This window comes from Podarcis cretensis (genome assembly GCF_951804945.1).
Source record: "Podarcis cretensis genome assembly, chromosome: 3".
Lineage (NCBI taxonomy): Eukaryota > Metazoa > Chordata > Lepidosauria > Squamata > Lacertidae > Podarcis > Podarcis cretensis.
The window spans coordinates 123,562,756-123,586,618 of NC_137172.1; the positions used below are offsets into that span (position 1 = coordinate 123,562,756).

General features: G+C 41.3%; 1 protein-coding gene across 7 annotated transcripts in view; it reads right to left on the reverse strand.

Annotated features, from left to right (window-relative positions):
- Positions 1-23,863, reverse strand: part of WDPCP (WD repeat containing planar cell polarity effector) — a 214,286-nt gene that overhangs the window by 18,416 nt on the left and 172,007 nt on the right. The gene's annotated exons all lie outside the window — the stretch shown is intronic.

Here is a 23,863-nt window from a genome sequence, read left to right on the forward strand (position 1 = left end):
TAACCCGAGGTAATATTTCTGGGTTAGCGGAGTCTGTAACCTGAAGCGTCTGTAACCCGAGGTACCACTGTATAGGAATTGGCTTTTCAAAGCAATTACTACAGAAGACTAGCTATGAAGTACTTATACAATCTCAATGGTGATAGTAACTGACTTTCACAGTAATTATTACTAGCTGGGACTAGAACCTGTCAAAGTGGTTTTCTATTAAAAGAAGTCTCCTATTATATATTTATTCACACCCTGCCTTTGCCCCTGATGGAACCAAAGGCAACTTCTTTTTTGTATTTTTCACATTTTTTTTTTTACATATTTATTAAAGTTTTTGAATACAAATGCATAAATAATAAACAACATTACTTATATCATAACATAATTTCGTCACTTCTTTGGACTCCCTCACATCTCCCGCTCCCACTTACATCGTTACAAAAAATTTTTCCAGCAAATTACCCACTTGTTTGCAATCTTGTCTCCGCTCATTTAAATAAAATCTAACAATTCTCCAAAAAATTTATATTTTCCTTAATCTCACTTATCGTCAACTTCAAATCTAATTCAGTGGTGGGCAATTATTTATGATCTAGCATCCTTCTTAACATTCAACCAAATTACAATATTTTTGTAAATAAATCTTGAATTTCTTCCAGTCTTCTTCAACCCTCTCTTCTCCCAGGTCTCGGATTCTACCAGTCATCTCGGCCAGTTGCATATAGTCCATCAGCTGCATCTGCCACTCTTCCAGTGTGGGTAGATCTTGAGTTTTCCAGCTCTTAGCGATGAGTATCCTTGCTGCCGTTGTTGCATACATAAAAAATGTTTGGTCCTTCTTTAGCACCTTCTGGCCGACAATACCCAGAAGGAAGGCCTCTGGTTTCTTAGTGAAGGTATACTTAAATACCTTTTTCAACTCATTATATATCATTTCCCAGAAGGCCTTCACTTTAGGGCAGGTCCACCAGAGGTGAAAGAATGTTCCTTCATGTTCTTTACATTTCCAACATTTATTATCAGACAAATGGTATATTTTGGCAAGTTTAACTGGGGTCATGTACCATCTATATATCATTTTCATTACATTTTCCTTCAGAGCATTACATGCAGTGAAGTTCAGCCCAGTGGTCCACAACCTTTCCCAGTCCTCAAACATAATATTATGCCCAATGTCCTGAGCCCACTTTATCATAACCGATTTAACCATTTCGTCTTATGTATTCCATTTTAACAGCAGGTTATACATTCTTGATAATACCTTAGTCTTTGGTTCTAACAGTTCTGTTTCCAACTTCGATTTCTCCACCTGGAACCCTACCTTTTTGTCAATTTTAAAAACTTCTTTAATCTGAGCGTAATGTAACCAGTCTCGCACTTTATCCTTCATTTTCTCCAAACTCTGCAATTTCCAATTGTCTCCATCTTTTTCTAATATTTCCCAATATTTTGGCCATTTGGCCTCCATATTGGGTCTTTTTCGGGCCTTAGCTTCCAATGGTGAAAGCCACCTCGGAGTTTTGTTTTCCAATAAGTCTTTGTATTTTGTCCAGACATTAAACACTGCTTTTCTGACAATATGGTTCTTAAAGGCCTTATTGATCTTAACCTTGTCATACCATAAATATGCATGCCAACCAAAAGCGTTGTTAAAACCTTCCAGGTCCAGTACATCAGTGTCTTCGAGAAGTAGCCAGTCTTTTAGCCAGCAGAAAGCTGTGGCTTCATAGTACAACTTTAAGTCTGGCAGGGTGAAGCCCCCTCTTTCTTTCGCATCAGTTAGTATCTTAAACTTAATTCTGGGCTTTTTGCCCTGCCAGACAAATTTAGATATATCTCTCTGCCACTTCCGGAAGCACTCCGTCTTGTCCACAATCTGCAATGTTTGGAACAAAAACAACATCTTTGGCAATACATTCATCTTAACAGCAGCAATTCGGCCTAACAAAGAAAGCTTCAATTTTGTCCAACTATCCAAGTCTCTCTTGATTTCAGACCAACATTTTTCATAGTTATCCTTAAATAGACTCAGATTCTTTGCTGTTATATTTACCCCTAGGTACTTTACTTTTTTCGATTCTTGTCCAAGTCAGCTGGGCTTCAGAGAAAAATGTTCCTTCTTTTCCCAAGGGGTTCTTCGTTCTCCAAATATCAATCCAGTCCATATTGTCTGTCAATTCAAAAAAAGTCTTTGGTAGTCTGCCGTCTTTTGTGACGTTTTGGCTTTGTGACTTATCCATGTTAGTTGATACGACCCCGTTCATGTCTCCCATCATAATGATGTTGTCATAGTCCAGATAATCCAGCATGGTCTCATGCAACTTCTTGAAAAATTCCGATTTCCCTTCATTTGGTGCATAAATTCCTAATATCAGAATCTTTTCTCCTTGATGTTGTATTTCGATTGCCAGAATTCTTCCATGTTCATCTTTAAATAAAAATTTAGGTGACAGGCTCTCTTTTGCATATATCACCACGCCTCTCTTCTTTACTTTGTCTGAAGATATAAATTCCTGGCCAAGTCTTTTGTTTATTAATACTTTTCTGTGGAGCCTAGTCACATGTGTTTCTTGAAAGCAAATAATGTCCAGTTGTTCCCTTTTTAATATATGAAAAATTTTCCTCCTTTTTTCCGGGATGTTGCAGCCATTTATATTCCAGCTCAGAAGTTGCAGAGACATCCTGAATAAATCTGGTTATTTTTCTAGGGGTGGTACCTTGTTCGCTGGATCTTCAGGATCCGAGGGTGCAGGCACCCCTGGTGCTCCAGGCTCCGAGGGTAATTCAAGTCCTTTTTGAAGGTCCTCTCCGTACGCGATCAAAAACTTGTCTCTATCTTCCAGTGTTCTGATTTTAATCTTCTTCCCTCTAAAAGTGAAAGATAATCCTTGAGGAAAATCCCACCTGAAGATGATTGAATTGCTCCTCAACAGTCTTGCTAGTTCCAAATAGTCAGATCTAAGGTCCAACAGTTGTTTAGGAATATCCTTGTAAATTTCAATTCTTTTGTCCAAAATATCCAGTGACTTTCCATAATGCAGGCCCAAAATCTTGTCCCTTTCCTCCTTTGATCTCAATGTTATTAAACAGTCTCTGGGCTTCTCTTTCTTTATAAGTCTTCCAAGCCTGAAGGCTGATATGATTTTAAAATCTTTTTCCTCTAAGTTCCAAAACTTGGAAAATTCTTTAGTCACAAACTCAGCTAGGTTGCCTTCTTCCACTTCTGGTACCGACCTTATCCTTAAATTGGTCTCCCTGTTCTGCAGTTCTATCATGGACAGATAGGTCTGGTGTTCACCTACTTGTTTGCTGAGTGGTCTTACCTCTTTTTCTAAATTTCCCAGTCTTTGGCTGGTATCCTCAGCCAATTTCCGATTTTCACCTGCAGTCTCCTTCAGTTCTCCGATTGCTTGTACATTCTGTGCGAGTTGTCCAGTTAATCTATTTAAACATTCTGTGTTTTGATCAATTTTAGCTGTTTGCTGATCAACTTTTTTATCCAAAGATTCCAGTTTTTCAAGAATTTTCTCTAGAATAGAGCCAGTTGCTCCTGAGGCCATCTCTTCCAATTGTAATTCCTCAGTTTCTCCCTCCCCTGCCCGTGGCAGAGAAGCAGCTTCTTCCTCAGAAGTCAAAATAGGCAAAGTAGGCACAGATGATCTACGTGCCTGAGAGGCTGCGGTTAAAGTTGTTAAAGTTGTTTGTCTGGTTCTCGGTCCCTTTTTTCTTGCACCACTCATTCCAGAGTTATCTAAGAATCAAGGTCAAGCTGAGTTATTCCCATGAGAAAACAACAGCCCAGATGGTAACAGTCAAACAGGAGGCCGGGAAAAGGAAAGTAAAACAATGTCACTGCTGTAAATCCCAAATCCTCTAGGGGGAGCTTAAAATGTCTTTAGGGAAGAAATCAATTCCAATAAAATTAATAAAATCTAATTTAATGTCCAGGAACCTTCAATAAGGTAGGTTTTAGCAGAGTTAGTATTTAAAAAGCCACAGTGTTTCAGACAGTGCTTACTGGTGTTCCGAAAGGTGCTTCAAAATAGCCAGTCCAAGCTCCCTCAGATTGTTTCAAAGTTTAAGTTCAAAGTATCCAACCCTGCAGACTGACTGCTCAGTTACTCAGGCAGTTTCAGCACCTGGGTTTCTTGCTTAAATTGTAATCCAAATGGAAGAAAGGTATCACAGTCCAAATAGAAGTCATATAATCAATTACTTAAAGTCCTTATTCTGCTTAGAAATAATTTCCATGGGTGCCCAGATCAGTTAAGTTAAAAGTTCACTCTTTGCCTCCACTCCTCCAGCTCTTTGCTTTGAAGTTCAGTGTCAGCGGACGACGGACTTCCTATTTTTCGTCACTCTGCTTTCAGCCAAATTCAATGTTTTTAGATCTCAAAATTTTGTAAAGTCCTTATTACTCACGGATTGTTGCTTTCCGAATCAGAAGTTTTAGGAAGAAAGGTCAGCGCTCACCGGCAGCAGCAACGCGGCTTCGCTCCGTTGACTGTGGAACGACCCACAGCGCCGCAACCCCCTCCGCGATCCGGAGCCCCTTACGGGGTTCCTTCAACGTTTTGGGGGCTGCTCCTGGCGCCCGCCGGGTCCCAAGACCACAGGCTTCTGCCACCTGTGGTTTTCCAAAACGGGTCTCCGCTTCGCCGCAGCGGACGACCCTTTCTCAGCAGAGCTTCCCTCTCCCGGTTAGAAGAGGGCAGCCATTGCCGTTCGCGCCGCCTCCGGAAGTGCCAAAGGCAACTTCTTATTCATATATTGGTGACCTGAGCTACCTGCATGTTGATCAAAACAGGAACATATTTATTAAGGTATTTGTATCTCACATTTGTAGGCAATTGGCCTTTGCATAGTGGCTTACAATGCAAAAATGAAAACATTATTCTATTTAATTTAAATAGAATTTCATAAACAGTGAAAATAGAGCAATAAGTTTAAAACTTTAGAACAACATCAGCAATGAAAAACAGATTGGGATAAAGACTTCCTTAAAGCCTATTTAAAAGCAGCTAAAAGAAGATCCTAAATGTACATTCATTGGGTTCAAACCCAACATAGCAGAGGACTTCCGGGTTAGCGCCATCGGCAATGGCGGAATTTCTCTGACTCAGGGGAACCCGCTCTGCAAAAATCGGGTCGTGCTGCCACGGCGAAGGCGGAGACCCTTTAAAAATCCCAGGCGGAGGAAGCCTGGGAACGTGGGATTCGGCTGACACCAGGAGCGCCCCCCCTACCCACAGGGAAGCCCCTTTTCGGGCTCCCAAAGTGACGTGGGGTGAGTGGCGCGGTGTTTGGAATCGACCGCTATTTTTACGGAGTGAAGCCGCACAGCCGTTGCCGGAGAGCGCTGACTTTTTTCTTTTGGACAATTGGATTCCAAACAACAACCCGTGAGTAGAATGGAAATCGGATTCTTAAAGTACTTTTAAATTGGCATCGATCGGGGAAGGTCTAAACAGGAAGTCCGCCTCCCCTTTCTGTAAATAAACTGAAGCAAAGAACCTGTCAACTAAGGTCGTGGAGAGTATTATGTAAAGGATTTTAATTCTACTGATTGAAATTACTACTAATTTTTCTTGGAAGCAGGGGAGCCTGCAGGAGAAGGATAAAATTTGGGATTTGAGGTGCCATCTCCCTGAACCCGGGAGTGGTCCGTGAGAGCCTGTTGATGATGAATAGATCAATTTGACAGCTGTCAAGTTAGCTGTCAAGATATAAAAGAAGGACTTTGTTTCTATTGTCTATTTTTGTTACCAGCCTATGTTTTAAACGAAGGAAGGACTGTTACAATTTAACGTATGGAACTTTTGGGTCTTTGTTGAAAGGAGTGAAATGGAACTTGAATTCCTCTAGAGGGAGCTTTGGAACATTGTCTTAAGGAGCAGCTGGGAAATTGTTTTTTGACCTTGGACTGTTTAACGATGGAGATTGGGAAGGAAATTGAGTTTGAATTGAACAGGACATTTTTTCTCTTGGGAAAGCTGCAAGACCGGATAAATGTTTTGACTACTAGCGTCATAACTTTGGAAACAAAAGTGGGTATTAGTAAAGAACCCGATAAGAATTTGGTACAGGAACCTCCTTCAACTGAACAAACCGGAAAATTTGAGAAGGAGAATCATGATGTGATTGAAGTGAAGAAAGGGGGAGCCGTAACCCTACAGATGCAAATGGTGAAGTATAATTTGAGGCCTGACATGACGGCAACAAGGAGAAGCAAATCTTTGGAGATGGAAGCCTGGCCTGGTTTGGAAAATGAAAGATGGAGAGATCACCTTATGTGGAGATCAGATGACCTTTGGATTACAAATCTGAGCCAGGTGGAGGTTGGAGTTTTGGGGGCCTTTGGGTTTGAAAGGAGCGAGAAACAAATTTTGGAATATCTTATAGGCCTTATTTTTAACCATGGAAGTTCGGCAGGAAGGAATATGATTATCGTTGGGCTGGAGCTTCCCCAAGATCTGGTTTTCAATACCAAAGCATATCAAAAAGACCGGCAGAGGGGACATGAAATAGACTTAAGAGCCTCGGATTTAAGATCTCCGGGTTGAAGGCTTAACGAGACTGATGGACTTTTGCTGGGGACCAAACTGGGGAGGGGATCTGGTGGAAGGAAATTGGAAATGCAAAGTGTATATAGCATAATTTGTTTTTTTCTTGTTGTCTTCTTAATGAGAGATGGGAAATTGGTGGAACGGAATATTTTTTGACCTTAGGGAAACGTTTTAAGAATAAGTATAGATATATAGGTGTGGACGAGAGCTAAGCCTGGATAAAGTAAAAGTGGATAGAAAGATGTTGGAAAAAGAAAATTATGTGGTTTTGGCAGTAATGACATAAAGGTTTAAGTAAAAAATGAATTGGTGAAAGAGAGAATGTAAAATTATAGCATATTAAGACAAATTATTAAAATAAAAATAAGGTGGAAGGATTTGCTGAAATAACAATTTGAATTAGAATACAAAAATGGGAGGTGTGAGGAGGTCAAGGAAATAAGTAAAGGGAAGAAGGTTATGTAAAGGTTTGATGTATTTTTTTTTTACTTTATTTAATTGATTGTATTATTTTTGTCTTTTTGTCTTTATTTTTTCTCTTTTTTCCTTTTGTAACTTTTAAAATTTGAATAAATATTTTTTTAAAAAAAAACAACACAAACCCAACATAGCAGGCTCTGGAGGAAGACCAGGAAGAATAGGAGGGCCAAGCTGGAACAGAGAGACCCTTCTCTCCCTCCAAATATACCTGGCTCCAATGCTGAGACAGGAGTCCCAGCTCCCTCCCTTCTTGTGGGGGACAGGGTGCTGCTGGACCTGTGGAGGGATCCACGCCACTCCCAGGGGTGGCAGAGCAGACTTCAGAGGGGCAAATGTGCCTGGTGCTCTCATTTTGTATAGATTTTGAGACAAATATGACAATGAAAACTCAAAACTGGCTACTTTTTTTTTTTAAGCTCCACAATAGTTTATTATATAATCGAGGAATATGTGCCTATGACATGAACTGGCAAAAGCCAGCTGACACCACTTTGCCTGTTGCTCAGGATCATCTCTGGTGAGCATCCAGCATCCAACAGTAATCAGCCAACAGGGAAGTGGACCACTTTTCACTTTTCATTATTGTAATTTCCTGATAAAACATTCACTGTGCTCATCACTAATGATACTGCAGTTGTCAGGGAATAAATCCGAGTGGGAATGGAGAAAATGGATCTTTAAGGACATATTGCAGCCAAGTTTGTGATACAGAGACATGTTCTCAATCAGTTCCTTGTAGTTTTCTACCCTGATATTTCCGAGAAAGTTAGTTGACACCATATGAAATGCACCCCAAGCTTTTTTCTCATCACCCTGAAGCAGGTTGTCTAACATTTTGTCTTTGATGAGCTCGCAGATCTGAAGACCCACAAAAACTCCCTCTTTAATTCTTACTTCGCTGAATCAAGGAAATTTTTCAGACAGGCACTTGAAAGCTGATCTATGGCTTTTACAAAGTTTTTCATCAGACCGAGTTTGATGTGTAGGGGCAGTAGTGAGATTTTGTTTATTTCCTCCAGTGCTGGGAGTTGCACAGTCTTCTCTCTGACATTCAGAGATTTCCTCTGATGCCAGTCTCTCTTCACAAAGTGCAAAGTCTTTGCTCGGCTGTCCCATTCACATAAAAAACAGCAGTACTTTGTATATCCCAACTGCAGGCACATCAACACAGACCCTACCTTCAAGTCACAAGAGAGATGCTAGCCATACTTGCTGCGTTGAAGACAGTCTGTTTTAGGTTGTTGTAGGTTTCTTTCATGTAGACAGCATGTCTGACTGGAACAGATGGAATTCTATTTCCATTATGCAGTAACACCATCTTGAGACTCAATTTTGAGTAGCCTATGAATAGTCACTACTCTTGCGTGGTCCTGTGTGATTCTGAGGACATCCATTACATCATCTACATTGTAGCAGAACACAAGGTCATCTTCCTTTCTGAAGTAAGGTGCAACCTGCTGCTGACGACAGTGAAATGAAATCATTAGAACGGCTAAGGGAGCTGGGCATGTTTAGCCTGGAGAAGAGGAGGTTAAGGGGTGATATGATAGCCATGTTCAAATATATAAAAGGATGTCACATAGAGGAGGGAGAAAGGTTGTTTTCTGCTGCTCCGGAGAAGCGGACACGGAGCAATGGATCCAAACTACAAGAAAAAAGATTCCACCTAAACATGAGGAAGAACTTCCTGACAGTAAGAGCTGTTTGACAGTGGAATTTGCTGCCAAGGAGTGTGGTGGAGTCTCCTTCTTTGGAGGTCTTTAAGCAGAGGCTTGACAACCATATGTCAGGAGTGCTCTGATGGTGTTTCCTGCTTGGCAGGGGGTTGGACTCGATGGCCCTTGTGGTCTCTTCCAACTCTATGATTCTATGATTTTCCTTGATACAATTCCATTGTTAAAGTCCTGATCCCAGTAACTCCACTTTGGCCTTGGGTGGCTCCAGATCACGAACAAAATCATTCAGTTCTTCTTGTGCAAGATGGTATGGTGCAGATGGCGGACCATGGCAAACATCTGGATCATCATTAGACACTGAAGGCTGAGGAGAACCCAACATCAGTTCACCTCCCTTCTCACTGTCTCAATCGATGGAAAATTATCTTGAAGGTTCAGGAATGGGAAGTCCTTTGCCATGTGGAACTGGTCAGAAAGAAGACGGCATGTTTGGGTATGCTACTGTCCACTTCTTTTTCCTTGTGAATGATGGAGATGAACTGAGGATTAAATCTGTAAATTAAATTTTAAACCCTTTGTCCCACATGTGTGGGAGAATTATGAGAGTAAACAGGTTGTGAAGCCCTTTTAGCAGAGTGAAAACACTTATTAACTGTTGCAGCTTACTGGAAGCTATGAATTAGGAAATTACACCTTTTTATCCCTGTTTATTTGTGGTCTGCTGACCTTCCCTTCTCTGTCCCTGTAGCTAAGAATTTTAAGACAAAAAATAAATAAATGTTTACTTACATTTCAATGCAGGTAGCAAATACATCAAAGTAGTATGCAGGTAAAAATGCTTCTTAGTTACAAAATACAAATGAGTTCCAATATGGAGCCTGGGCTCTCAGCAGAGCCCAGGCATGTATATCTGCTCATATTGCTGGCTTGAAAGAAGAGAGACTGAGGCAAGGAGGAAAGAGAAAATATTAAGATCCTTTGTCCTATTTCCCACCACAGGAAGTAGGGGATCTGACATCACACAGACCCCTCTTCTCAAGGAATACAGGAACTCTGTGAGCCTTAACCCCTTCATATGCTTATTTAGCAAATGAAAGTGTCATTTTGACTGAAGATGTTCCCACAGGGATGCCTTCAGAAACAGGTGGTACCATTCAGAAGTAGCAGTCATTTGCGGGATTGCTTGGCTCCCTCCAAGCCATATGAACAGCAAATGGCTGTTTGCCTTTTCCCCACGTATTTTTCTCCCCACACGTATTGAATCATATGTGTGGGGCCCAGGCCTTGTCCTGGTCCTCAATCTTACATCCAAAATTGAGCTGATACGCCTTTTTACTATCAGACTGATGACACTTTTCTGGCTTGCAAATGTCACTTCCCCACAAATGTAACAAAAGTTTTATCTGCACTATTAACACATTTACAAGGCATCACTACTGTTGGATTTACACTGCAGGGATCACTTTTGTAGTACTTATGACACAGGGGTAAGTGGGAGAGTAGCGCACAAATGACTTGCTCACCCTGCAAGACTTTGTTTTATACTAATGATTGCATCAATTTATGTCAGCAATTGACTCAACTACATTACTCAACAGCATGTCATTGGTCCTGGGAGTGGTGTGTATGATGAGTTGATGCAATATGATGCCATATGTCTCAATCAGGAGTTTGAAATAGAGCGTTGCCAAATGAAATTGTGTAGTCAACATGGACTGGGTTGTTTATGCATGGCTACCTTTGGATCTCCAAAACAGGACCCAATCAACAATTTCAATTGTCATTTTCAGATTACTAAAGATTGGCTATTTTAATTTCAGAGGCATTTTGTGTGTTGTGCAGTGCAGCTTATATTCCACACTAAACTGCTTCGTATTCTAAGCGTGTTTTTAACTGGGGCCTCTCTTCTGCTGGAGAGTGTGCAAAGCCCCATGTCTAGGCACCCAGTTGATTCTTTTGTCAGTTACACACACGTGGGGCAGATCTATTTTCCACCTTGTATAGATGAAAGGACCATGACACCCTGGAGCCAGGATGTGCTTCATGCTGCAGCTGGTAGATATGTGTGAGTCTGACACCTTCCGCTTCATGTCATGTGGTACCACAAGACATTTCACATCTTGAATCATTCTACGTTAAAATATAGTTGAATAAATTGTGAGATAGCAGATGACGTCTAAGAGCTTACAGTCCCCACAAGACTGCAAGGCACACAGACCATGGCAGAGTGCTCCCCACCAGTGCCTGGGGTGGGTGCAGGTGTGCCAGGGCCCACAAAGCATGCCATGGGGACAGAGCACACCGATGGAGCGAGCCCCTGCCCTCTGGCAGGAGGGGTACATTCATGGTGCTGCACAAGCCCAGCGACACTTGCAAAAATGGTGCTGGGCTCACAGGGTGCCATGAGCTGATGCATCCTACTCTGGAGGGCAGCTGAGAAGGAGGCAACAGCTCAAGTGCCCTGCAAGCCCAGCTCTGTGTTGCTTTTGAAAGTAACACTGGGCTCACAGGGCACCTGAGCTGCTGTGCCCTTCTCAGGTGCCCTCTAGCTGGAAGGTGGCTGAGAAGGACGCAGCAGCTCATGATGCCCTGTGCCCCCCCCCAACTGCGCCCAGGGTGACGGACCCTGTCAGAACAAAGTAAAAACATGACTGCTTGCATCCGTGTCGGGGGAAAAGCCAGAACAAAAGCTATATACAAAACAGAAGCTCCTAGTGAGCAGGAAGTAAACAGGTATGTGACACACAACAGCCTGTTCCCTTTTTAAAGGTGGAATGGAAATATCCTAACACTTTTTCATTGCACTAATTTTTAATAGACGAGTAAAGTATTGGTCTCAGGGCTTATCTGGACTTACCTTTTGCCCTGCTCTTTTCCAGACACAGGCTTAAAAGATCTGTATCCGAGCACCCCCACCCCCATGAATTTTGTAATCTGTGTTTTCCACAAATGGCCGTTTGCTCCAATTGAGCTTTAAAGAGCAAGTTTAAGGACACTTTGGACACAAGAGCTTTAAAACCTGGACTGTGCCTGTAAAGAGCGGCAGAAAGTGTGGATAAGCCCTAAATCTCTCTTAATTAAATCAATAGGACCAAAAAACATTTAAATCTGAGTCAGTTATTCCCAGTGTGCATTTTGCTGCCTCACTTCAACTAAACTTTAGATTTGCATTAATGTTAATTTCCCTCTTTTTGCTGTTTGTGCTTTAGAATAGTGACAGTGAAGAGATCAGGAAAATAATGGAGTAGCATATTTATAATAAGCTTTTGTAATCCCCCCAAAATATAATTTAAAGTGAATGTTTAAAGCAAAAAACCCCAAAACATTGTATATTGTACTGTTAGAAATAATTAAATCCCAGGCTTGCAGACTATGGATTAAGAAATAAAAATCCTGTTACAGATAGAGACTTTAAAAGGGTCCCCCCCAAAAAAATCATAAGAACATTTCCCTTCCCACCCCGCTTTAAATCCTGTTTTATACCTTCCTTGTTCTCTAGGCTCTCTGTACCCTGGATAACCTAATCTGCACACAGCTCAGGTTAATGTCATGGACTGCAGAAAGAATGTAAGCTAAGCATGCTATGTGCCATGTCTGTTAATTTATTTGAGCCAGAGCTCCAGAAATGTTTACCAGCTTACGAGGGCAAAGATGCTTCTAAGTACCTATGATTCCTTGCTGTGTAAAGGCTTGGTTTTGGCTTGGGAAACAAACATTACTGATTACTGAAATGATGTATTTTCATTCCATATAAAAAAGGAGCTACTTTACTAAAGTAGTTTCATCAAGTAAAACCTGTATACTGCAAGGCTATACGTTTCTCCCCAAAAATAATCCTATTATCCTATTGAGTTTGATGGGACTAACTCTCAGATTGATGAGTATAGGTTTGCAGCCTAAATCTTTCTGCTACTGCTTTCAGAGATCTATGGATTTGGAACCACTGAGGCACATAACTTTTCAAGTAGACTCCACGAGCCTCAACCCATGTGCATGCCAACTCATAGCCTCACCGTTGATCCTATTCTAAGCTTTTGAGTGTCTGCAAGCATGTAAACTAGATTTTCAAAAAGCAGTTTTGAAATCCATATATCTTTTTATCTGTACATTTTTATCTGTTGGTAGCAAGGGAAAACAAAGAGATATTTGAATGAAAGCAGAATATTTTATGTTTACACCTTGATTTGTATTTTCCACAAGATGATGCCTTTGCCCTAGGCTTCCAGTTCTCCAAAACATCTTCTTCTTCTTTGGCTTGTAGCTGAGTCTTCCATAAACACAGTCTTAACAGTGAGTCCGTAAGTGACTTTGGAGGCCAATTCTGGATCCACACGTCCTTCCACAGTGGAGACATAGGTTTCTGGGCAGGAGTTGATCACTGTGAGGATTTGCCAAATGTGCCTTCCTCTTAGTACGTTTCTCGTTTTCATCCTGAGTTTGTGCTTCTTCAAAGTCCATGACACCTTTGGCTGTTCTCCAATTGGAGCTCTTGCAGGCCAGTGTTTCCCAGTTGTCAGTGTTTATACTACATTTTTTTAGATTTGCCTTGAGACAGTCTTTAAACCTTTTTTGTTGACCACCAGCATTAAGCTTTCCATTTTAAAGTTTGGAGTAGAGCAGTTGCTTTGGAAGACAATCACCAGGCATCCGCACAACATGACCAGTCCAACGAGTTGATGTTGAAGAATCATTGCTTTGACACTGGTGATCTTTGCTTCTTCCAGTACACAGATATTAGTTCGCCTGTCTTCCCAAGGGATGTGTAAAAATTTTCAGAGACACCGTTGATGGAATCTTTCAAGGAGTTGGAGATGGCGTTTATAAGTGGTCCATGTTTCACAAGCATACAGTAAGGTTGGTAGTACAATAGCTTTGTAAACAAGCATTTTGGTTTCCCTGCAGATGTCCCGGTCCTCAAACACTCTGCACTTCAATCGGGAGAAAGCTGCACTCACAGAGCTCAGGTGATGCTGGATTTCGGCATCAATGTTGGCCCTTGTGGAAACGTAACTGCCCAGGTAGGAGAAGTGATCAACACTTTCGAACGTTACACCATTGAGTTGGATTTGTGGTGCTCCAGAGGGGTTGTTTTGTGTTTGTTGGTGCAGCACTTTGGTTTTTTGGATGTTGAGCGATAGGCCAAGCTTTCTGAGATATTTATGATGGTTTGGAGGTCATCCTCTGAGTGTGCACACACTACATTGTCATCAGCTCTATGACGGAAGTTATGGCAACCTTACTCTTTGCTTTCAGCCTACTCAGATTAAAGAGCTTTCCATCTGTTCGATATATGATTTCTACTCCAGTGGGGAGTTTCTCTTTGACAATGTGTAGGTTCATGGAGATGAAAATAATGAATTGAATTGGGGCAATAACACAACCCTGTTTAACACCTGATCCCACTGTGAATGGTTCATTTTGAGAATCACTGTTATCTGCGATTGTTGCTGTCATATTATCATGGAGGAGCCGAATGATGTTCACAAATTTATCTGGGGAGCCAATTTTCAGAAGGACAGTCCACAGGGCATTACGATTTACAGTGTCGAAGTCCTTAGTCAGGTCAGTAAACACTGTTGAGCAGTGAAAATCATGTTCAAGCTGTTGAGCAGTGAAAATCATGTCCGCTTTCCTTTGTAACATGCCACTTATTATCTTCCACCTGTTCTGCCGTTGAGGACTTCTTGGATCATTCTTTGTCTAGCTCCTCCCCTTTGACCTTACCATCTTGGATGACCCTGCTGGCCTATCGATACCCCAGACAGCTTCGCTCAGAAGGGTCACAGGAATATGCAAGCCCACTCACCATGATCGGGTGATGATCCAGCAAGTGAGTCAAAAACACTACTACTACTACTACTACGACTGTTGTTGTTATTGTTAAAATTTGAATACCATCCTATACCTGTAGATCTCAGGGTCCAGCCTGGCTGGAAGAACCAGCCACCTATTTCCAGAAGAAGCTCATTACAAATGGTCATGTGATTTTACCTGCAGGCCCTTCTGAGAAGACAAGCGACTTCCCTTCCCTGTTTGGTTTAGTATGTAGTGATGCAAATACACCTTCTTTGTGCTGGCACCATGCCCACAAACCAGGAACACTTTCGGTACTCAAATCTTCATAGCATTTTCTAGGATGAAATGGAGTTCAAAGACATGCAGTGGCATGGAAGAATGAAGGAGCACTGACAGCTCTACTTAACAGGAGCCATTAAAATATTTACAAAGTAGCAGCTGCTCTTGCATTTAAAGTTTCTTTGGCATGAAAAAGAAACTTGTTGATAATTGGCAGATAAGCCATGTTACTATGTTTTATGTGTGTTTGCACTCTGTGTGGTATGCACAGCCAGTTTTGCACAATCTGATGTTTACAAAGTAATTGTAACGTATGACCTCCTTAGGCAACAGGGACAGAAGCTGCCTTTAAAATGCTGAGCAAGCATTTAATCACAACTCTTCCTGCTGATCTTTGAAAAATTCAATACATTCAACAAATATAACTCCTCCTAAAGATAAACTATAAGATGAGAAGTGAGGGTTTCTTGGTGTGTGCTTTAGGAATCACAGATGTACCCCAATGCACTACTAGTAAGCCAGACAGATGCAATTCTCTGTTTGTTAAAAAGAATACAGCAAAATGTACCTGACAACTAGGGTAAGCAGAGAAACACTGCCAGACTGTAAGAGGTACAAACCACAGCTGTGAGGTTTTCCTGAATCATAAATTTGTGTATGTGTTTTTTGGACAGAACTCTAATAATGCTGACTATTGCAGGAGACTCTTGAGAGTCCCATGGACTGCAAGAAGATCAAACCTATCCATTCTGAAGGAAATCAGCCCTGAGTGCTCACTGGAAGGACAGATCCTGAAGCTGAGGCTCCAATACTTTGGCCACCTCCTGAGAAGAGAAGACTCCCTGGAAAAGACCCTGATGTTGGGAAAGATGGAGGGCACAAGGAGAAGGGAACGACAGAGGATGAGATGGTTGGATAGTGTCTTTGAAGCTACAAACATGAGTCTGACCAAACTGCGGGAGGCAGTGGAAGACAGAAGTGCCTGGCGTGCTCTGGTCCATGGGGTCACAAAGAGTCGGACACGACTAAACGACTAAACAACAACATTGCAGGGAGTAAGGGAACTGGAGTACTGAGGAAGATGGCCAGGATGTAAATATACATTAGGGTTAATTTATTCTGGGCAATGACTTTAGGATAAACTACCTACTATGACAGATGCCTTTTTGTGGGGGTACTTTCAGAAGGTTCAGTCAAAACTTTTAAGGGACAGTAATAAGTTCTTGAAGTAAACTTTCAGTTAATACATGTTTATCAAGGCTAAAATACGCAAAGGGATATTTTTTGAATGGGCAAATGCCTGGATTATAAAGTGCTGCCTTTTTCCACCTTCCACAGAGGAGCTCCTAGGGATCTGTACTTTAAAACTATAGTGACAATAGGAGGCAAAAGAGGAAATTGCAACCCTAGAGGTGTAGCCTTCTACTGCAAAACTACATGGTGCAGTTAGGCAATGGGATTATGCATTGCCACATCTTGCATAGTAGCTATCTTTAAATATCTAAAGAGCTGCCTTATGGAAGATGGAACAAGCTTATTTTCTTCTGCTCCAGAGGGTGGAACTCAAACCAATGGCTTCAAGTTACAAGAAAGGAGATTCTATCTAAACATCAGGAAGAACTTTTGAAAACAATTGTGAATATTTTGATAGTCAGCTGCTAAAGTTGTAAAAAAACACACAGTCTTCCCCATAAAATAAAAGTAGGCCAGAATAAAAAGACTTCAGTAAGCAGTGAAATCAGTGAGGGAGGGAACAAATTATAGCTCCTGGGACAAGGCCCTGTCTTTTGTCCCACCCAGCTGTGCTTCTACCTTAGGCGGAAACAAAGAACAGTTTCTCCTTCTGAATTTAGGGAGTAGTTTGGATGCTATTGGAAGAGGTAATCACTAAAGTATCTTAGACCTTCACAGGTAATCACCAACACTTTGAATTGCACCTGGAAGCAAACTGGCACCCCTGGACATAGCTAACATCTGCATAATGCTGAACCCAAGAGAACCCCAAGAATGCACATCTGACTCTTCAGGAGGAATACTGCCCCATCCAGAACAGTCAGATTCCCTATTTCCAAGTCCTTCCTGACCAAGAGCACCTCTGCCTTGTCTGGACCAAGTTCAAATTTTAGTTTTCAGTCAGGCCATTTCTGTCTTCAAGCACTAGTCTAAACATCAATAGCTTCTTTGTACTATATGAAAAGGAAAAGTACAGTTGTGTACCATCTGCATATTAGTTCATTTAATTTAATTAAAGCTTTTTTGATACAAACAAGATAAAAAAGGAAACAAGGAAGTGAAAAAATATAGAAAGAGAAAGAAAGAGAAAAGAAAAAGGACTTCCGATTCTGTTTGTCAGTTACATAAAAAGAATTATTCAAATAATTCGCTCCACAACAACATCCAATTATTCCGCTTTTCTTAAACCAGTATTTTTCCAATCTTCAAACCCAAATATTGCATGCTTATCTTCCTTTTCAAACAAAAACTCCAAAAGGGGTTTCCAGTGAATAATACTGAAATTTTTCTCTAATTAAACATATCAACTTTGACTCCAACAATTTCAGCAACAATGTCTCCATATTAAATAATGAAAAATCTTTCCCTCTCTGTGTGTATAAGAGTCTCTCTGCTGTGAACATACATTGAGACAGTATTCCATAGCCATTAGTCCGCACTGAGTGCTATACCTCCAATTTCCACTTCCTGTTGTATTTACCATACTTTTTCCTATCTCTTTAAGTTTCCATTTATGTTTCTTCCATCCTTTTTCCAAAAAGAATGTCATGGATTTAATAGCTTGGGATCACTCAAACTCTTTCTCTCTCAATTCCATCAATGTCAGTTTATTCAGGTATCTCTCCATTTATAACTTCATTTTTGTTTCCCAAAATCTCAGCTTTATCATTTAGTTGCTTCATTTCTCCATATACTTGTATAGTGAGTTCTTCAGTTTCATCACATGTTCCTTCTAGTTCTGCCATAGTATCATCTTTCAGTCCTGCCAATTCTGTCATCTAGATCCTCTGTGTCACTTCTGATCCCATTTTCCATTTCAGTCCTCTCTGGTTTAGTTTCATTCTTAATTTCATTTACTGTTCCTTCTAATTTTGTCAATTTTTTAATCTATTTTTTCCTCTAAAGCCTCTGTTTTCCCATTAAAAGACTGTTTTGTCTGTCATCATCTGCTTAAGAATATCCACAGTAAGCAATGACTCTGAAGATCTTCTTTCTTCCCTCTTTTTCTTTATGCCTGTGTTTTTCTTTTTCCTTGTAAGCAGCATTCTGAGGTTTTTCCTGCTTCACTTTTTATATTATTAGAAGTTTTGACTCTTAACAGCTTCCGTCACTTCAGCTATTTCACAGCTTGCAGCTGTCTCGTCTTGAAAACAGCACGAGATAAGCAAGGTCTATTCCCAGGAATACAGTGTCAGCTGGCAAAGTGGCTTGCAATTTCTTAAACACACTTTTGTCAAAGGAAGAATAAAAAAAAAGTATTCCACTTGAAGCTTCACAGAGATTCCCCTTGCCCATCTAAAACTTTCTCATTTCAAACCATAAATCCAGTTTTTTGTCGCTTTTACTTGACACTATAAACAGTAGCTTTTTCTTTCTCCTTTATTACTGAAAGTAGGTGCCAGTTTTCTCTGACAGATGCAAAAACTCTTTTAAGTTGTTAATTGCTTAAAGTTGCTTTTTCCATCAGTGAAGAGCCAATGAGAGACCTTTAGTCCACCATGATACCTCCCCCGGAAGTCCTGGACATTGATGATGATGTAAAAAAAGAAAAGAAATAAATTTCAAAGATGCCAAAAAAGGGGCTCTTTATTTATACTATGATCCCCCGCAAATGGTTTAACTTTTGTTTCTTACAGACCAATCTCAAAAGTTTCTGTTGTCAAAAGACTCTATATGTGTCTTTGGCCAAAACACATTGAGCAACACACACACCCTTTGATGTCTGTGATTTTTATTTTTTATTGCACAGCACCCTTAGATGCTTCCTGGATTTTTTAAAAGTTTATTTTACTGCATATTGATGTACTTGAAACAATGTACCTGAATATCTGGACAATCTCTCCTATATAGATGTTAAATAACACGGAGAACAAGACTGACTGCTATTCCACATCAAAATGTCCCCTTGAACTGTGCTTCTTGCTTCCCTGGATGTAGAATGGAGATTTGTGTATACCCAGAAACCTCAAACTTTTGCATGGCTGGAATGTAGGCTACTGTACAAAAGTAAGAGTCACATCTCCACTCACTTTTGTCTCTAGCCCTGCCTACCACTGACATGCAGTCCTTAAAATGGAAAAGGTCCCCCACCTCCACTTTAATGTGTTGAACCGGAGTCCCTAAACACTATCTTCTGCAACTGACCCCCAAGAAAACGAACTAACTTAAGAAAGCTTCTCAAAAGCAAATCCCTGCTGGACAATCTGGAAGAAAACCAAAGACAATGGTATCAAACACTGCTGAGAGATCCAGCAGAACTAACAGGGACATAACCGCCGCCCCCCCCCCCCGGTCCAGTTCCTAGTGTATATTGTCTACCAAGGTGACTAAAGTTGTCTCAACCTCAAACCCAGGCTTGAAACTGGATCTGGATAATCCACTTCATCTAGGAACTCCTAAAGATGAGATGCTTTGGCCAAAAACCTTGCCCCAAAAATTGAATTTTGAGAATGGTTGAAAATCACTCAACATTGTGTGATTTGGAGAGGGCTTCTCAGTGATGGTCTCACAACAGCTATTTTAAGGCTGGATGAAACTACAACTTCTAAAAAGGAATTCACTACTCTCTTACCCACTTGACCAAACCTTTTCTGGCTCTTTTAATCAGCTAGGATGGGCAAACATCAAGCTTTCATGTGGTTGCTTTCATGCCATCAAGGATCTTGGCCATATTCTCAAGCTCCACAAACTGAAACATATCCTTCACAACCAGATAACCAGGTGCCAAAGGTACATTTCTAGAATTGGCAATAACCATAGCATCTACATCAGAGAGGACAGCAAAATGATCACAGTCCCAGTGTTGACACCGAGGCCAAAAAGTCTGAGATGCTTCCAACTGGGTTGTTTTTGTGTGAATGTTGAAGGCCCCTAGCATCACCAATGTAGAAGAGTCCCGTGCCACACCTGAGATCACCCCAGCTAGCTCAAGTAGGATTGTGGGGCTAGCATAATCCTTTTTCTAAAACATAAAGACTTAAACTTAGGAGACTGCTGAACAGAGTCCCTGGTCTGGACGATGTAACTTAGGATTGCATTTTACATCTATTATATAAAATAAAAAAGTTGACATGTATTTTATATTCATTTATGTATTTATACATAGGGCTTGATCCTGTTGCCCTTTCATGAATGGATGGAAAAGCTCCCATTTATTGTATAAAATATGTTGACTGCCCAATCAGCAAAGTTTAAATTCAGAAAACTAAAATATTACACATTATAGCAGGGTTCTTCTAACAAATACCTGGGAGCAGCAGCAGGAGCAGCAGCAGCTGAACCTCTTTCAAGAAGTGCTTATTGGTGCTTTTGAAATTCTGCAGCCAGGTTGCTGAAGTAAGACAACAGCAGCTCTTCACAATTATTTGCCCAGAAGTGAGCATCTGCAGCATGCAGGTTTATCCAGTCCTGTCTTTCCCATGCATCGCCTCCCACACTGTTCTGGAAAGTTGCTTAACCCTCTGGAGCAGCTTTTTAAGGAGCAGGAGGAATAAGGGAAAATTAACTCCCACCGCCCCTGCCCCGCACATGGGATTGCCTTGTGAGCATGGGAAAACATGGGAAATCTGGATTCAACTGATAGCTTTTCTATTCCACCTTATGCCAGATAGCCTCAAGGCAGCTTAATATGTAAAATAATACATTAAGCATTGTGCGGCAACAATAATAAGTTGCCGCTTACATCTTGTGAAAACTTCTTTTTTTTAAAAAAAAATAATATTTATTGCTTTTTAAAAAGGAAAAAGAGAAGAGAAAAACAAAAAAAGAACAAGAACAAGAACAAGAAAAACAATACAATACAATATACAAAACACAACCTCAACACCTCACCCAACATAATAAACTAAACTAAACAAAACAAAAACAATTTTAAAACATACATCATTCCTTTTCCATATTCTAACTTTCATTCCCTTATATCATCGACCTCCTCTCACCTCCCTCTTTGTATTCCACTTCCATTAATTCTTTTAGCAATTCCTTTCCATCTTTCTCCATTTTCTATCATATAAATGTCTTAACATATTTTTAATCTTATTTCCATTAAAATTGGTATACTTATTTAAACTTAACTCCTTATAGCATTTCTACTAAGGCCATAAAAATTCATTCCAACATTTTCTTGTCACTCATTAATTTTACAATATTTCTATATACAGACTTTAAATCTTCCAATCTTCTTCCACCATCTCCTCTCCCCGGTCTCGGGCTCTGACAGACACTTCTGTCCACTCCATACAGTCCATCAACCTGGAGATCTTATGTCCGAGGCTCTTAACTCTTTTCCACATCCCTTCTGCAGTTCTTCTTCATATTCTTTGATGCTAAAGAGCAGATCTCGAGGAAACTCCAATCCAACGACACCTCCACTCCCTCTCGACAGGTCAGCCAAATTTCCACAATTAAAGCTAGGATCCATAAAGTATTTCAGGGCATATTTCAAAATTCCTCCAACTCCAAAGGCCCCCCGAGCTCCAATAACCTCCTGACCCAAGTCCATATTCCAAAAGTCAGTTAATCCCTGCATAGAGGGATCTTTCCAACTTTCCTTTTCCAGTCCAGGCCAGGCTCCGATCTTCAGAGTCTGACTTTTTCTAGTTTCAATCATAAAGGGCCTCAACTTATAGTCTTCGATTTGCCTCTGTAAGACTAAGGCTCCCCCTTGTATTGCTTTAGGTTCGACAACAGCAACTTTCTCCTTCTCCTTTTCAGCAATTTGTCCTGCTAAAATAGATTCCTATGTCAAATCCTGAGTAATTTCTGTATTGGTGCTCACTTTTGGTCCCAAAATGCCAGTTTTAGTAATCATAGCATCCAATTTTTTATGAAGCTGTTCCAGCAAATAATTTGTCTTGCAAAATGCAGTTACTAAGGCTTCTCCTGTCGACATTCTCGAATGTCCAAGGTCAATCTCTAGTTCCCACACTTCTTATTAAGCAGCTGGAGATTTCCCAGCTCCACTCTTGTAACAGTTTCAAAAGCATCCTCTAGAGGGAAACAGTCTCCACTTGTATCAATCCTTTCAGAAAAAGTTCAAAAAGTAAAGTTGGTTTCAATTTTCAGTTACTTTTCCTCCCTTTTAAACGCAGAAGCGGACAATGGAAACAATATATTTCTCTTATTCAACGGACTGTCAACATCCGTTCTCTTCGCTGTCAATGAACTCTCCCAAAACGTCAATCACTGTCAGTCCGTTCCCAGGTTCAGAGCAGTGGGAATTTAATTCTAATCACTCTCTCCTGCAGGATACACGGTCCAAAATTTACCCCCTCTTCTCCTGCTTCCAAGGGGGGTCTAATAATTTCAATCGATGGAAATTTCATCCTTTACATAAGGCTTTCCAAGATCTTAACTTGTAAGCTCTTTGCTTCAGTCTATTTACAAAAGGGGAAGGCGGACTTCCTGTTTTGAACCTTCCCCGTTCGGTGTCAAATTAAGGTATTTAAAGATCCAATTTTCCGTACTACTCACGGGTTGTTGTTTAAAGTCCAATTGTCCACAGGAAAAAGTCAGTGCTCTCTGGCAGCAGCAATGCGGCTTCACTCCATGAAAGAAGTGGTCGATTCAAAGCACCGCGCCGCTCACCCCACGTCGCTCCGGATCCCCAGAACAGGGTTTCCCCGCAAGTAGGGGAGGCGCAAAGGGTGCCAGCCGAATCCCAAGTTCACAGGCTTCTTCCACCTGTGATTTCAGTGGGTCTCCGCCTTCGCCATGGCGGTTCAGACCCTACTTTTCACGGAGCCAGTTCTTCCCGTTCGGAGGAGCTCCGCCATTGCTGGAGGCGCTAACCCGGAAGTTGTCCATCTTGTGAAAACTTCTTTTTGCCCAGGCTTTCCCTTACCCTTTTTGTGAGTCCTCCGAATTTCTGTTTTATTTACTGTTATAAGTTTTTATACATCTGCTTTATTGATTTTAGATTTGGTTTTAATAATATATTTTTGTTTGTTTTAGACTACACCACTTAAGAGATTTTGACATGTTGAGTGGTTTATACACACTTTCAGATAAAACATAAAATACAAGAAAAACCAACAGTGAAAAACCACAATAAAAAATAACAGATAAAACAGCCAGCAATTAAAAACCAGTCTAAAAAGGCAATTGAAAGGGTCTCCAATGCCTTTAAAAAGGTAAAGGTAAAGGTACCCCTGCTCGTACGGGCCAGTCCTATCCGACTCTAGGGTTGTGTGCCCATCTAACTTAAGAGGCCAGGGGCCAGCGCTGTCCGGAGACACTTCTGGGTCATGTGGCCAGCGTGACGAAGCTGCTCTGGCGAGCCAGCACCAGCACAGCACACGCAAACGGCGTTTACCTTCCCGCTATAAAGCGGTACCTATTTATCTACTTGCACTTAGGGGTGCTTTCGAACTGCTAGGTGGGCAGGAGCTGGGACCGAAAGACAGGAGCTCACCCCGCCGCGGGGATTTGAACCGCCGACCATGCGATCGGCAAGCTATAGGCACTGAGGTTTTACCCACAGCGCCACCCGTGTCCAATGCCTTTAGAAATCATCAAAAGGAGAAAGAGAATGGGACTTTGCCTGACACCTGAAGAATAGCAAGAAAGTCTGGGGAGGGAGTTCTGTAATTTGGTCAAGAAGACTGTTTCTGGACTTCCAGAGGCGGCGCGAAACAGCAATGGCGGTCCTCTTCGTGCTCTGAAGAGGGGCTCCGCAGAAAAGGGTCGTTCGCTGCGGCATAGCGGCGACCCATCAAGAAAAACCACGGGCAGAGTGAGCTCGTGGCCGTGGGACTCGGCGGCCGCCAGAAGCCCCCCCAGAAACGGAGAAGGAACCCCGTAAGGGGCTCCGGAACATGAAAGGGGGAGCGGCGCTGTGAGTTC